Source organism: Lissotriton vulgaris, chromosome 9, assembly GCF_964263255.1.
Source record: "Lissotriton vulgaris chromosome 9, aLisVul1.2, whole genome shotgun sequence".
NCBI classification, from domain to species: domain Eukaryota; kingdom Metazoa; phylum Chordata; class Amphibia; order Caudata; family Salamandridae; genus Lissotriton; species Lissotriton vulgaris.
Window position 1 is genome coordinate 1234649911 of NC_141697.1, and position 16420 is coordinate 1234666330.

Sequence of the window (16420 nt, forward strand, 5' to 3'; positions counted from 1 at the left end):
CTGGTTTAGTGTAGCCCCAGCGATTCCCTAGGCCTCTTCCTTTCCCAAGTTGTTGTTCTTATACCACTTACTTAGTATATGGTTTTACACGCCCCTAGGGCCTAACTGTAAATTGTGCTATTTAAAGTATTTCTAAGTGTATCTTGTTATGTGCTTTTGCCTCCAACCTCTTAAAGAAGTCAGAGGAGTGTGTTAGTGAATAAATACATATATATTTTATATATATCCTGTGTGGTGTCCTTTCATTTGGTATTCTAGGGGTTACATATGGTAAAACAGCTGGCTTTACACGCCATCAAGAGTCTTTTAGCCTAAGACTGTTCTGTCCACGCTACCTCTAGGATAGCTGGTCTATAAGGTTGACTTTACAATGATAACCATAAGGGTTGTTTGGACTGGTGCAAGGTGTTCACTAGAATACTGAACATCATATACCAGGCCAACTTCTCACAGCAACCATAATTCTCCCCGGAACACAAAGACTTTGGTTTCCCGGAAGCTGCTCGGCGGGTCATGTGAATAACACCGCCGGATCGCTAGTCGGCATCGTTTATGGTCGGAACTTCGACAGTATCCGATAATCTTCGAACCTCAGACTTTCGTTCTGGATTAATAAAAACATTCTTGGCAAATGCTTTCGGTTTCGTTCGTCTTGCGCCGGTCCAAGAATTTCACCTCTAGCGGCACAATACGAATGCCACCGGCAGTACCTCTTAATCATGGCCCCAGTTACGAAAACCAACAAAATAGAATTGGAGTCCTATTCCATTATTCCTAGCTGAAGTATTCAGGCTACCGGCCTGCTTTGAACACTCTAATTTGTTTCAAAGTAAACGCTTAGGACCCCCAGGACACTCAGTCAAGAGCATCAAGGGGGCGCCGAGAGGCAGGGGCTGGGACAGGCGGTAGCTCGCCTCGGATCGCCAGCTCGATCACAAGATCCAACTACGAGCTTTTTAACTGCAGCAACTTTAATATACGCTATTGGAGCTGGAATTACCGTGGCTGCTGGCACCAGACTTGCCCTCCAATGGATCCTCGTTAAAGGATTTAAAGTGTACTCATTCCAATTACAGGACCTCAAAAGAGTCCTTTTATGTTATTTTTTTGTCACTACCTCCCCGAGTCGGGAGTGGGAAATTTGCGCGCCTGCTGCCTTCCTTGGATGTGGTAGCAGTTTCTCAGGCTCCCTCTCCGGAATCGAACCCCGATTCCCCGTTACCCGTGGTCACCATGGTAGGCACAGAAAGTACCATCGAAAGTTGATAGGGCAGACATCCAAATGTATCGTCGCCGTCACGGGGACGTGCGATCGGCTCGAGGTTATCTAGAGTCACCAAAGCAGCCGGGCGAGCCCGGATTGGTCTTGGTCTGATAAATGCACGCATCCCGGGAGGTCAGCGCTCGTCGGCATGTATTAGCTCTAGAATTACCACAGTTATCCAAGTAACAGATGGAGCGATCAAAGGATCCATAACTGATTTAATGAGCCATTCGCAGTTTCACTGTACCGGCCGTGTGTACTTACACGTGCATGGTTTAATCTTTGAGACAAGCATATGCTACTGGCAATATCAACCAGGTAGCCGCACCTGATGACCGGGTCGGGAGCCGCATGCCCATCTCCCTGACCAGCAACCTTCACACACCCCTCCGTCTCTCGGGAGCCTGCCTGGGGAAGGAGCCCACCCGCCGGGGCAGGAGGGCTCGGTGGAGGGGCATGGAGAGGTGCGGTCACATGGGCACCGGCAGGACCAGCCGTCTCCCCTGGGAGGGAGAGGCAGGCCGAGGCGCAGCCTGAATGAGGAGGAAGGGGTGCCGGAGCCTGGCGGCACCGGCACCCCTCAGAACGGTCGTTCCGAGCTGCTGTGGAAATGTGCTGGGCAGAGAGGGGTGACGGAATGACACGCTGGGCCTTCGGACCTGCTGGGCAGCAGAATCCAAGGGACTGGCGCCAGCCGACCCCTTCCACTCGGGTCAGACCACTGGGGGACACGAGCTGCTGGGGCCGCTCGGCCTTCGCTCTGCTGGGTAGGGTGAACCCTCAAGTTGAACGGTCCATGCGGGGCGGGATCTCTGTGCTTGAAACAACAGCCAAGGCTGGCCAAGCAGTCCATACCTAAACGAACCGAGAGTGTCCTATCGATCAGAGTACAGCCAGGGCATCCCCCGACGGGCCGCCCTGCACAGGGGATATGCTTGCTTAGCATCGCCTGCCTGCCTGCCTGCCTGCCTGCCTGCCTGCCTGCCTGCCTGCCTGCCTGCCTGCCTGCCTGCCTGCCTGCCTGCCTGCCTGCCTGCCCGCCCCCAGGGCAAGCAGACTCAGAGAAAAAGGACCATCGGCAAGTGGCTGAGAGGCAGGAGCGTCCCTGGGCCCCGTCAGGCGGGCCCCAGGACTACCTTCCCCCTCTGAGCATGGCCAGACCTCACAGAGGTCTGCCTGAGCAAACTCGGAAAAAAAGGACCACCGGCAAGGGGCTGAGAGGCAGGAGTGTCCCCTGGCCCCTGGGGGCAGGCCCCGGGACTGCCTTCCCCCTCTCAGCATGGCCGGACCTCACGGAGGTCTGCCTGAGAAACCTCAGAGAAAAAAGACCATCGGCAAGGGGCTGAGAGGCAGGAGTGTACCCGGGCCCCTGGGGTCCCAGGCGGGCGGGCCCCGGGACTGTCTTCCCCTGATTGAGAATCGCCAGACCTCACGGAGGTCTTACTGACCCTCTCCCTATTAATCCAGAGGAATATTACCCCCCTTTCTTGTAAAACGTGCACTCAAGGTGACAGAGGGAACCCAAGGCACGAAAGTATCCGACCTCCTGGAGCCCTCCCTGGGATACGGGAGGCAAATGCCACCCCATCGGGACTTCCAGGGAAGCCCGGCCATCTGGTCACCCCATAGAAAAGTATTGAGGATGACCAGATGGCAGAGGGGATCTGGGCGACCAGATGGCTGGGCACGAAAGGGAAGCCATCTGGACACCCTGTGCCCCAACGAAGGAGTGAGCGGGCGCCGGGGCATGGCGGACCAGAGGCCTGGGGCCCCAGCCATGGAGGCTGCAAGGGGGCCCCCGACAGGCCCTTTGGCCGGGGGCCTGCGCACACCTTGACAGCAGGGGAGGCCTGCTCGGGCACAACGGAACCCAGTCCCAGGCCTTTGGCAGTGCGGCAGGCCCAGGGCACGAGCACCCGACCCGGGGCCCGGCAGGGCCCCTGGTCCCAGCTGGGTCTCGCAGGCCCGGAGGCGCAGGGGAAGCCTCCCCGGGCCTGCGGGACACCATCCCGGGCACCCAGGACAGAGCCCGGGTTGACTAGGCCACCCTCCCCGGGGCCCTCAGGGGCCTCGGATGTAGCTCCTGAACCCAGCCAAGCAAGGGGAGGCTCCCCAGGCACAACGGAACCCCGTCCCGGGCCTTTGGCAGTGCGGCAGGCCCGAGGACAGGGCCCAGGGCCCGAGTACCCGACCCAGGGCCCAGACGGGCCCCTGGCCCGAGCCAGGGGCCCGAGCCTGGAGGCGCAGGGGGAGCCTCCCCGGGCCCTCCAAACCCTGTCCCAGGCACCCTGCCACGCGCGAGGACCCAGGAGGGAGCCCCGGGTGGGGAGGCCGCACTCCACAGGGCCATCGGGGCAGGGGGGCATTCTGGCCAGTCCAGCTGCCAGCTGAGGACTGCTAGGCCAAGAGGGGTCCCAGAGTACCTTGCCCCTAGTAATCCAGAGGAAGGCTACCCCTCTTTCTGGGAACAAGTGCGCACTGCAAAGCTCAAGGGACCCTGGGCGCGAACATGCCCGACCTCCTGAAGCCCTGGCTGGTATCCAGGAGGCGGATGGCACCTCATCGGGACTTCCAGGAAAGCCCAGACATATGATCGCCCCGGGACTTCCAGGAAAGCCCGGACATCTGGTCGCCCCATTGGGAAGCATTGGGTGCGACCAGATGGCCGAGTGGAAAGGTGCGACCAGATGGCCGGGACCGACATGACGCCAATCTACCTGCCGGAGCCTCCACAGGAGGGCTCTCGCCTGCCCTTCCAGGGCTCCGGGGCCGCAGGGCTCCGGGGCTGCAGGGCCGCAGGGCTCAGGGGGGGGCTCTGAAACCCAACGCTGGGCCTCAGGCACGGAGAGGACTGCCCGGGACCCATGGAGCCTGTCCCGGGTACTTTGCCATGCTGCGGGCTGGAGGATGAGCCCCGGACGCCTGGGAGGTGTGGCCCGGTCATCGTCCATCTGGACCCCAGCAGGGAATAGCCAGCCCCGGAAGGGTGTTCGGGCATACCCTTGCCCATAGTAATCCGGAGGAAGGCTACCCCTCTTTCCGGGAACCCGTGCGTGCCGAGTGACTGTGGAGACCCAGGGCACCAACGTGCCCGACCTCCTGGAGCTCTGGCTGGGATCTGGGAGGCGAATGGCACTTTATCGGGACTTCCAAGGAAACCCAGCCATCTGGTCGCCCCATTGGAAAGCATTGGGTGCTACCAGATGGCCGGGACCGACATGACGTCAATCTGCCTGCCCCGAGCCTCCGCGGGAGGGCTCCCGCTTGCCCTTCCAGGGCTCCGGGGCAGCATGGCTCGGGGGCCGCAGGGCTCCAAGGCTCCAGGGATCCGGGGCTGCAGGGCTCCAGGGCTCCAGGGGGTGCTCTGAAACCCCACGCTGGGCCTCAGGCACGGGGAGGACTGCCCGGGACCCTTGGAGCCCGTCCCGGGTACTTTGCCACTCCGCGGGCTGGAGGAGGGAGCCCCGGACGCCTGGGAGGTGTTGCCCAGTCATCGCTCATCTGGTCCCTGGCAGGGAACCACAAGCCCCGGAAGGGTGTCCGGGCATACCCTTGCCCCTAGTAATCCGGACGAAGGCTACCCCTCTTTCTGGGAACCAGATGGCCGAGTGGAAAGGTGCGACCAGATGGCCGGGACTGACATGACGCCAATCTGACTGCCCCAAGCCTCAGCGGGAGGGCTCCCGCCTGCCCTTCCAGGGCTCGGGGGCCGCAGGGCTCTGGGGGCCGCAGGGCCCAGGGCTCCGGGGCTGCAGAGCTCCAGGGCTTTGGGGATCCAGGGCTTCGGGGATCCAGGGCTTCGGGGATCCAACCAGGCCGGCGAGATCAGGGAGTCTGCCCAGGCACGAGGGACCCCTGTCCCGGGCACACGGACACTCAGGATGCGCCCCCGTTTTCCACAGTTTTTTTCCCAAAATTCTGCATAGTGTGCGTAGTGGCGCTACGCAAACTACGCCCAGCCCAACCAGTCGTAATCTGGAACTCTAGCAACAAAGGCGGTAGCATTTCAAAAAGGTATCTGCTGATGACCACGTCTCTGCCTGGCAGGTGTCTAGTCCTGGCACCCATTGTACAAGGGCTGTTACAGTGGCTTTGGCCCTGGTGGGATGAGCAAGGGGCTCCTTCTCGGTCAGTGCATAGCAGATTGTGATACAAATGACTATCCACCTCGACAGGTCCTCTTTTGTGGGGCTTTCACTTCGCTCCAGATAAATCCACAAAGAGCTGATGATGTGATGGTCCCTTGCCAGAGGCTTAACATACTCCTGGGCAGACCTTCACCTCCTGAAATGCCCATCAATCACACTGGATAATAGGGTAGCGTCCAGTCTTAAATCCGAAGGGCTACTGAGGCCTTCTATCCAGAGGGACACTGGTAAGCCGCTGTGAGCCGCTGGCCCACAAAAACCCCTGACCCTCACTTTTGCTTCACTAAACACCCGCTCACTACAAAAACACCACCTGGAGGTATTTACACTACTGCAAGACGAAACAATCGATATGCTAGGAATCACAGAGACCTTTTCGAGGACTCATCTACCTCGGACCTTGTAGCATCCATTCCCCCCAAACTACGCGGCCCTCCATCACAACAGGTCAGGCAGCACACGAGGAGGAGGGGTGGCCATCCTTCACAAAAACTCCCTGAAGGCTGAGACCTTCCTCACTGAAAGCATTGAAGGGGCGGATGTACTTGGGGCTAAATTCCACTCTCCCTCAGCGTGTGTCACCGTCCTGGTCGTGTACCGTCCCCCAAAAACACCACCCAAATTCATCAAGTGGTTGACGGAACTGGTACACAACCTATGCACACGCTACCAATGCCTCCTTATACTGGGAGATTTAAACTTCCATTGGGAAGGATCCCCCAAAGAGAGCCAAGCCAACCAATTAGATGAGGCTCTGACCACCTTGGGACTGTCAATACGTCACCGGTCCCACCCATGCAAAAGGTCATACACTGGACCTAGTGTGGTCCTCACTGCCCCTCATCGGCCCCCCAGGCTATCAGACCATGCTCTTGGTCCAATCACCTAATCATCTATGGCACCATCCAACCCCCCAAGCAGGGACTCACCACCCCCCAGCTGGAGAACAATCAGAAGATGGAACAAAATTAGGGTGGACGACCTCGTCTCTACCCTCAGAAAATCTCGTCCACCAGACCACCCAGCTGGGGACACCAATGCACAATATAGCACCCTCAGGAATAGATTAAACAGTGCCATCGACACGCTAGCACCCGCTCGCAGGGAAAAGATCAGAGACATGGGGAAGGGGGCCCCTTGGTTCAATGAAAACCTGCACAGTCTAAAACAACAGCTTCGCCAAGGTGAAAGAGCCTGGCAGAAAGCATACGACCCAATTGCCCTCTCAAATTATCTTGAAGCCTTTGCCACTTATAAAAACGTTATTCAAACCGGGAAAGCGGTTTTCTATGAAAATTAAATTTCATCTGCTCACAACATGCAAAAAGAAACGTTTAAAGTCCTGAAAGAACTTAGACCGGTCAAAGAGCAGAAGCCTTCCTTTGGCATAGAAGACTGCGATAAGTTCCAAACCTTCTTTACCACCAAAGTGAAGGATCTCCTGACCACAATTGAGAATACCCCCAGGCTCCCATGCCCATTAAATCCACTACCAATCTATCCTCCTGTGGAGCAAACCCTAACCTCATTCCCCCCTTGCTCTCGCACAAAGCCCTGACCCCACTTTTAGGGTACGTGAAGTCTGGCTCTCCAGCAGATCCCTGTCCACCTGGGACCTATAGGATGGCCCTCCCTGGGATTGAAGACGAGATTCTATCACTCTTGAATTCTTCCCTTGAAACGGGAGCGGTCCCGAGAGACTTCAAGGAGGCACGTGTGATCCCGCTCTTGAAAAAACCCAGGGCCGATATTAAAAGCCTAAAGAATTTTAAGCCAATATCCCAGCTCCCATTCCTTTCCAAGGTACTTGAACAGCACGTACTCGCCTCACTCGCACACCATCTGGAGACCAACCACCTCCTATAATTTAATCAGGCAGGCTTTCGGGCGCACCACAGTACAGAACTAGTGATGCTGGCAGTACTAGATGGACTGAGATTACGGGCCGACTCTAAGGATCCCTGTGCCCTGATCCTTTTAGACTGGTCAGCAGCGTTCGACACTGTAAACCACGAGCTGCTCCTGTGGCGGCTGTCTAACTTTGGGGTGCAGGGCATAGCCATGTCATGGCTTACATCCTTTCTGAAAGACCGCTGTCAGAGTGCAGCTGGGTGATGTGGTGTCTAGGCCGGGTACTCTTCTATGTGGAGTCCCACAGGGATCGGCATGGTCTCCCCTCATGTTCAATGCATATCTCCAACCCCTGATAGCTGCACGCAACCAGCTGGAGTGCCAAGTATACAACTACGCAGATGATACCCAAATCATCATCCAGATCGACAACTCGACATCCGCCCACTACAGAGTGCAGAACATCCTTAAACTCAAAATTCGCTGGATGTCGGCCAACAGCCTCAAAATCAATCCAGATAAGACTGAGGTACTGGCCGTCACCACCGACACCAACCCTTGGAATAGCCTTTTCTGGCCACCAGAGTTGGGCAAATACCCCGAGCCTGCCCCGGCCGTTAAAAACCTGGGCATCAAGATCGATAATAAACTAACTATGGCCTTACAGGTATCTACAATAGTAGGGGTTTGCTCAAGAATTTTAAGGCAGTTGTGGAAACTGGCCCCTCTCCTCACTGTCGAAACCCTTAAACGAGTGGTAGTTGCACTGATTATATCCAGACTGGACTACAGAAACTCGCTCTACCTCGGACTCCAAGACTACCAATTGTCTAGACTCCAGATCATCATGAACGACGCGGCCCGTTTAGTGTTCAAGGTTCCGGGTCGCACTCATGCCTCCCCCCCTCCTGCGCCAACTTCACTAGCTTCCCATCAGGCAAAGGATAAAATTCAAGGGCCTCTGCATTGCTTATAAAGCTGTTTACGGCAAGGCTCCGGAATACATCAAAAAGGGCTTAACCAACTATGCCCCTACGAGAGCACTTCGATCTTCGGAAGCTAGGATGTTAGTCTGCCCCCGCTCTCGCCTGGTATCCCTTGGAGGCAGAGCTTTCTCTACCATCATCCCACAGATCTGGAACAAACTCCCCGACAACCTCCGAAAGGAACACTCCCTGCTTCCTTTCAGGAAACGACTCAAAACCATTCTCTTTAAGGAAGCCTGGGGCGCACAGTAAAGTACTGCCTTCCCACCAGTAATCCAGAGCAGGTTCCTCTCTCTCAGCGCTTAGAGACCGTTGGTGATAACGCGCTATACAAATGCAAATTACAAACTACAAATGTGTTATGGATGTAAGAACTTGTAGCCATATTAGGGTCAGATCAATAAAATCTCTGCACTTCTTTTGAAGGGTGAGGCGGGGAAAAAATGCCTGCAGAGTAATTGATTAGCCAGCATAGAGGGGCATCACGGCCTTTAGCATGAAGGCCACCCTGGTGGTCAGTGCTAGTTTGCCGGAAATGATGAGGTATAAGGAGGCTGTACTAAGGCTGCTCCTAAGTCAAGTCACCCAATGTTCTGAGAATCACAGTGAGGAAGACTTTTCGGCTTGAACAGACAAAGAACAGCGGTGCATTGTCTCAAGAGCCATGTACATGAGAAAAGCTAAGACCATCTTCAAGCACCACTAAGACAAGCAAAATAGTTTAGTGGAAACAGAGTAGTCTCACTTTTTGTATAGTGCATCACAAGTGGCAACTAAAAACATAAAATAAAAAAATTAAGATAGTTGGTCAAGAAAACTTGGAAAGGCCTGATAAATGACCATTACCTGTACAGACCACAAGGCCTTGCTGGTCTAACAAAAGAGCAAGCATAGAAAGGTCAGAAAGTTTGCATTGCATGGGGTCGGTGTTCCAGGTACAACAAACAACACATTTGTCCTAGCACCCAGCGTAGCTAGACTTTGTGGAAAGGCATCTTGTTTCAAGGGTGACATCAACCAACTCTGTTGGTAAATTGATCTTTCTTGGAAACCAGGGCAGGAGAGGTAGCAGTGGAATGGCGTACAGGAGTCCATCTTTCCAGGAGAAAGGTGTGGGCAGCAGCCAGAGCGGCTGACTCCGGAGCACAGGACTCACGGTTCAATCACCGGTGGCAGCTCAGCTCTGCACCCTGGGACTCTGGGCAGTAGCTCATTTAATCTCCCTGAAGGCCCCCCGCACCTTGAGACCCCTAGGGGTGATTCGTTTGTGCTTTAAAAATACCAGATACATACACACACTACAGCCAGAATGTGCATCCTAATGAGCAGCTTGGAGGAAAGGCCAACGCATGAAGAGTTATAGCCACGTTATATCCCACTGATTGAAGAAGAACCGAGCCTCCTGGATGGAGACGCCACCTCTAGTCTGCAAGACCATGCTTGCTTAGTTTGTCTGCTCTGCTGTTCAGGGACCCCGGCAAGAGGTTGCTGAGGTTCCCACTTCAAATCCTTCAACATCTCCAACATTTGGATGGAGTTCGGGAGGCAGCCCCAACTGTGCGCCCACTGGGGTCGAAGGGTCTGCATGTGTCATCTGGAATTGGGAGATACACAAGAAGAGAACAAGAAACCTGTGAGTCATCCTCACCTTATTCCAGGATTGATGTTCAAACAGCAGAATCAGATCATGATTGTGCTGGGCTTGCTGAGATGAGGTCGAGGAATGGCCTTGAAAGCCTCTGTGTCTAAAATTGCCCCAATGAATGGAACCCTCTGCATGAGACTCACGCGAGACTGATTGATGGTAAAATCCAACAATGTCAGGAGTTTGCCACCATCTGAAGGATGTCTATGACTGACTGCAACACGCTGGTCTTATAGCAGTCGGTCATCGAGGAATGGTAATCAACAAACCATCAACCTCCATAGATGGACAGTGATACCCACAAGCTCTTTCATGAACCCCCTTAGAAGTCAGGGTACAGCTAAAGGAAACATAAAACATTGGAAGGGTTTCTATCCTCCGTTGAACAGCAGGTAATGCCTGAGGAACTGCAGAGCATGACGCATAGAAATACACATTTGTCAATTCCAAGGACAACAGTTAGCCCCCCCCCTCTTATCCAGAGCTGTTCAGATCTGAGCCAGAGTGAGCAATTAGCATCTGTCCTTAGAAAGGGGTAGAGGTTGAAAACAGGCCCGAGGCCTTCAACTTTCTTTGCAACTAAGAAAGAAGTGTAAACAGCTTCCATGTCCCTCTCAAAGTCTGGCAGCTTGTCAATGGCAACCTTGAACAACAGAAAGCCGACTTCCTGCATCAGTGTAGCAGAGTGCTCCTGGAAAGTCACCCCAGTGTAAGAGGAAGGGGGAGTAGTGTGGAGGAAGGGGGAGTAGTTTGGAAGAAAGGAAGAGCAGGGCACAGCCCCTTAGGACAACCTGTAGGACCCACCTGTCTAATGTGATGGACTCCTGGTGGGAGGAAAATGCTGCTGTCTTTTCCTGGCCAAACATGAACCTGGGAGGAAAAATGAAAGTGTCTAGGTAGTTACTGTCGCAGGAGAGGCAGACCTTCAGGATTACTGGACCTGCTTTGAATGATGTCACTGGTGCCATAGCTCTGAAAAGAGTTGGTTAGCTGTTGTAGTCCAGAATGGGAGGACAGCCAAGTCCAGAGAGACTGATTCTATGGCCACTCTGTTCTTGAGGCCTCCCTGGTGTGAACTTGGTTCGCAGACCCACCCCTAGGGTTGGTATTGCTGGGGTATCTATTCTAAGTTAAGGAATCCATAACTAAGTCTCTTTCAGAGGAACAAGTAACTTACCTTTGGCAACAATATATCGGTAAGAGACATATTAGGTTGATGTGGAACCCAGACTCTTCCGGAGACCAGAGGCCTCTGATCTCTGCCTCCCCCATGAGGCCGCCCACCGCAGAAGTGATGCATCTGTCACCACTGTGAACTCTGGTTGGGGAAGTGAGAGGAATCTGCCGTTGATCCAATCCTGGTTTGTTAGCCATCACTGGAATTGGTGTGCAATGCTCTCCGAGATCTGGACGCAATCTGAAAGATTCCCATATGCTGTGCACACTGGAACTTCAGGTCCCACTGCAGCGCCCGCATATGGCGCGATCCACCAGCGGAATGCAGGAGGCCATGAGGTCCAGCAGCCTCATGGTCATTCTCACCGAAACACAGGATAGAGGCTAAAACATCGGAATATTAGCCTGAATATTCCAGACTTGCTGCTCAGAAAGACAAGCCGGAAACTGCGCTGTGTCCAGAACCGCTTTGATGAAAAGGAGCTTCTGAGAGGGAATCAGGTGCGACTTTGGCACGTTGATAGTGACCCCAGCAGATGCAGGAGGTCCGCCATAGTCTGGAAGTGGGAGACTGGGCGACCCCGCCTTCAACAGCCAGTCGTCGAGATAGGGGAAGGCTGGAACCCCTGATCTGCGCAGATGAGCTGCGGCCACCACCATCACTTTTGGGAACACCCAAGGGGTTCTGGAAAGGCCAAAGGGGAGCAACTTAAACTGAAAATTTTCATAGCCTACCGTGAACCGTAGGTAACGCCTGTGGGCGGACAAGACAGGGATGTGGAAATAGGCATTCTGCAAGTCCAACGCTACCATTCAGTCTCCAGGGTTGAGGGCAGATAGGACCAGAGCCAACATCTCAGCTGTGGATGCCCCAGAGATCCAAGATAGGACGCAGGCCTTTGTCCTTCTTGGGGACCAGAAAGTAGTGGGAGTAATAACCAGAACCTATTATGGGGCAGGGACTCGCTCCATAGATCCCTTGGCCAAGTCAGCCGTAACTTCCTGGTGGAGAAGGGCCAAGTGATCCTCCAACATGCGATGGAGTGTAGGTGGTATGGATGGAAGGGTAGTCTCAAAGGGGAGGGAGTACCCCTTTGGACTATCTGCAAAAACCGCCTGTCTGACGTGAAAGCTTGCCAGTGGGCGAGGTCGTCAGGGATCCTGCGGCCCACTGGCAACGGTTGGCCCTGAAAGGTCAGATTAGGAGGTTTTGGAGGCTGCTGCAGAGGGGCACTGGTGGCCTGGCCCACCCACTGGCCACCATACCCACGCCACTGGGGGCCGGTGAGTTGGTCCAGTGACTCTGGGTGGAAAGTGGTGGGGTAACCCTTCCGTAGCCACGAAAGAGGCGAAAAGCAGACTGCATGGGGCAAGAGGTGGCAACGAGACCCAAGGATCTGGCCGTAGCCCTAGAATCCTTGAAGAGCTCGAGGCAGTTGTCCGCTTTGTCACCAAACAAGCGACAGCCATCAAAGGGAATGCCCAAAAGTGTAGATTGGACATCACTGGGAAGCCAGTGGACCTCTGCCAGGCAAAGCGTCCTAGGGCTACGGACATTGGACACCACTGACTCGCTAGGCAGGATGATTTCAGCCACAGAGTATGGCAAACTTTGCTGCGTCCCTCCCTTCTGCAACCGCACTGCAGTGTATTGCCTGGGCCTCCTCCTGGCACTGTGGCAGCACCTGCGCAACGGTGTCCCACACGGAGTGGGTGCAACAGCCCAAGAGACATGCTGTGTTCACCGACCGCAGTCCTAAGCTGGCAGAAGAAAACATCTTCCCAAGATGATCCAGCTACTTGGATTCCCTATCTGGGGGAGCAGTAGGGAAAGCACCCTTAGATATCGAGGCCTGGATGACCAAGATCTCAGGAGTAGGGTGTTGGGAGAAGAAATTGGGGTCGCCAGAAGACAGGCGGCGGCGTCGGGCAATCATCCTATCCTCAGGAGCCTCTGTACTGGCTTGGACCAAGTGCCCAGTAGGATGTCTGAGGGCCTCATTGAATGCCAGCAGGGGCTCCAAAGAGGCAGCTGCTGGTCGAAGCACCTCAGTCAGGGTAGTCCTGAGTGCCGCAGTAGGTAGCTCAGGATTCAAGGCCTCAACCGCCCTATTGAACAACACAGCATAGGAGGCTCGCTCCACTCTAGCCATGCTAGGGGAAGAAAGCATACCAAGGACTGGAGAAGTATCCAGACCACTGGACTCACCCAGTTTCTCTCTCCAGTCTGGTTCTTCCAGCTGGTCTGCTGGAGAGTCAACAGACCCCTCCCAGTCCTCCTCACCCTCCTCTAGCTGCCACTCAGGGTGATAAGGAATGCCAGGATAGAACAGGGGTACAAAAGGTACGGGTTGGCGCTGGTACCGGCGTCGGTAGACGTGGTCCGGCTCAGTGTTCATGTTGAGGGGGAGGCCGGGGTCGATGCCAGGCTGAGAAGACAACCAGAGTCGGAGGGGGCAGAGGTGTCGTCAATAGATTCAGTACCAGAGGAGGTGTCGTAAGGTCGACCAGCGCCAATCCGGATCCAGGCCTGGATCCTTGGGGGCCCTGTGGCGCCGGAGCCGAAGGCATGAATGGCCTAGAACCCCCAGCTGAGTCAGCAGGACCTGTAGGGGCGCCAGCGGAGTCGGGTTACCCAAAGATTGAGTGGAGGGCTTCGTAAAAGCTACAAAGTTGGGCAGGGGTTGCCCCGGCTCCTGGAAAGGAAGGGAGGGAGGGTTGTTGTAGACCAAACAGGCCTCCGCAGGCAAAGCTGGATGACTACCTTCCGCATCCCATGTTGCGTAGGCTGGCGGATGGGGCGAAGGCGAAGAGAGACTGTTCTTCTTCGCTTTCTTCTTGTGCTTCGACTTACCCGGGTACTTCGAAGAGAAGTGATGGTGGTGGCTCCGGGACCGGTCCCGCAACCTGCCTCTCGACCGGGACATTGATCAGCACGGAGCAGATTGCCGGGCCTCGAGAAACTTCGGGACGTGGTCGCACTCCGGGCACCAGAGGCACACGAGATGTGGGTCCGTGGCCAACATCAACTTGTGACATCCCTTGCACCAGGAGTCGAATGACTTGAAAAGAAAAAAAAAAAAAGAAGTTGACAGAAAGTAAAAAAAACTAGTAAAAGACTGGTACCGCTCTCTCCGGATCTGAGCTGGCTGTCACTGTAAAAGAAAGAACAGACGTCAGCACACAGGGGCGGCGTATAAGTAGATACTGCGACATCATTCCGGCGAGCACGATGCCAACAACGAACATGGATTCGACTGACGCCACCTACCAACGCACAGGGGTACTGCTGAAAAAAGACTCTCCAGATCCAGTCTGACGCCTGGGGTAATTCTAAGGTAAGGAATCCATAAATAATAGTCTCTTTCAGATTACAGCTTACTTAAGTACATGTCTCGCACCACCTGCCAATCGAAAGGCGCAAGCTGGCATGAGGAGACTAGATTTAGTGCTGTCAATTCAAACATTAGAGAGCAGGCTACATAATACAACATTGGTTGACTCTGCAAAATAAAAAGCTATTTCAGAATTGAAAAAAGTTGCAGACTAAACATAAAAACATCTGTCACAGGAAATGACGGGTTAGTAAGCTTCATCATTTTGACTGCAGTGAAGACATTGGTGCATTATTAACTTTGACGATGTTGGAGAGGTCTCAAATTGACTGAAGCAGTGATACATCCTGCTATGCATTTAGAGGTCTCATCTATGTAAGTGGTATGGAGGTTTTTTTTTTTAGGTGTGGTATGACGGCGCATTGCCAGACCTTATGGGATCAACAAAAAAAGAGCTGCAAGAAGTACCGCAGAGAGAAGGACTTTGGCTTCACCCACACATTGGCTAGTCAGAGTACAGCATTTTACTGGAAGGAAGCTTTGCGCTTCCGCAGAAAGAGTGCTTGATTTGTAGTCTTATAAGCTGTTGGAGTATCTCCCCTCACGTATTAGAACTGCTGTGATAAAACTAGATGGCATGCCCGCATGCAAGGAAAAGTCCTCTGTGTTACTGTTATTCAATTCGCTTAGACTGTTCTTTGCCAATCTGCGTCAGCCAGCAGCACTACAGCTGCCATAAAGCAACACTGGCAGTGTAGTAGTAAGGGGCATACGTTTTGGGGGGCTGACGCCTCCACCCCTTACCTGCAGCCATCATGGGCAGCAAACACAGGAAACGCCAGCACCCCCTACCCCTCGCTCCTACATTCTTTCCCAACGGGCGGCATAAGCCCTAGCTCCGCCACGGGGCACTGCTCTCACTGTCTCCAACAGCAATAACCATCTACCAAGAGGCAAGTGGTAACTCCAAAAACCCTGCAGCTGCAGGCACTGGGTAACACTGAGAAAACACAAGCAGATGATGGCTGGAGCGGTGCAACTTTTCAGACACTCACCCCAGTCACAGATCTGGGTTGAATCCATCATGGTTTAACTCACTTCGCAACCCCAGTTGGACCCAGCCATACGCAGTCCAGCCTGAACTGCCAAGCCAGGTCTTCTATGTTCCATGAACCAGAAACAAGCATCCTGGGACTGGTTTCGGGGTAGCACCCCTCTTCAGCCAGGCCAGCTTGAATCCGGTGGCAAAGTGAGCAAGGGACCTATGTATGGGCGTACCCTGCCAATAATAATTTGAATTTAAATTTAAAAACATTTATACAGCGCTCGTTTACCCAGCGGTTTCATGGCGCTAGTGGTGAGCAGTGGACGGCAGCAGCTAAAGGGATTTAAGTCGAGTAGGCTTGCATAAAAAGGAAGGTTTTAAGATCCTTCCGAAACTGGAGGTAAGAAGGTGAGGTGCGCAGGGTAGCCGGGAGGGAGTTCCAAAAGGCTGGAGCCAAGACAGCAAATCTCGCTCCACCCGCCTTCTGTTTTTTAAAACGGGGGATGGTTAGAAGGGCCAAATGAGTGGAGCGAAGTTCTCTGCCTGGGAGGTAGGGCTTAATGGCAGAGCAAATGAATTCGGGAGTAGTGCCCGATCTGGCCTGGTAGGTGAGGCAACCGAGTTTGAAAAGGGCACGTTCTTTCACAGGGAGCCAATGTAATGATTTGAGTAGTGGGGTGGTCCGGTGGTATTTGGGCAGGCCATGGATCAGGCGGGCAGCCTGATTCTGTACCAGTTGCAAGTGGTGGATCGCGTAGGCAGGGGCCCCGTTATAGACTATGTTGCCATAGTCTATACGAGACAGTACCATGGCCAGCACGATTATTTTTAGAGCAGAGGGAGAAAAAAAACGGGAGACTTTCCTGATTATTCTGAGGGAAAAAAAACAGGAGGAAACCACGGAACCAACTTGTGAGTGGACAGTGAGTTGAGAGTTAAGAAGGATCCCAAGGGTTTTTACTTAGGGTAC

The 16420-nt window shown here is 54.1% G+C and overlaps 1 pseudogene; it reads right to left on the reverse strand.

The window, feature by feature from the left end:
- Window positions 1–459: 459 nt before the first annotated feature.
- LOC147693139 (18S ribosomal RNA) lies at window positions 460–1585 on the reverse strand (annotated as a pseudogene).
- Window positions 1586–16420: the final 14835 nt, after the last annotated feature.